Source organism: Arachis ipaensis, chromosome B08, assembly GCF_000816755.2.
Source record: "Arachis ipaensis cultivar K30076 chromosome B08, Araip1.1, whole genome shotgun sequence".
Classification (NCBI taxonomy): domain Eukaryota; kingdom Viridiplantae; phylum Streptophyta; class Magnoliopsida; order Fabales; family Fabaceae; genus Arachis; species Arachis ipaensis.
In genome coordinates, this window is record NC_029792.2 from 87,767,793 (window position 1) to 87,768,149 (window position 357).

Here is a 357-nt window from a genome sequence, read left to right on the forward strand (position 1 = left end):
CCAAGGTGAGATTGAAACAGAAGTTCTTCAATTCTCCACCCAAGATCCGAAGCAAGAAAATTAAAGAGTGCTGGGCAAGAAGAAGGAAGAAGAGAGATCAATTCTCCTCCCCAATTCTCTTGAATTAAAATAATAATGCTAGAATGTAAAATGAGCTCTCTGCTGCAAGTATTGAAAATTTCTAAAAAGGAAGCTCTCCGAAAAACTTAAATCCTATGCTATTTATACACTTTCTTCAAATGGTCCTCAAGCCTTCAATTGGGCCTTTGCTCTTGATGGAATTGGGTTGATAGAGGCCTTGGTTGATTGCTCTTGGAGTTTAGAGAAGAACCGAAGTGAACCGGGTTTGGAATCATG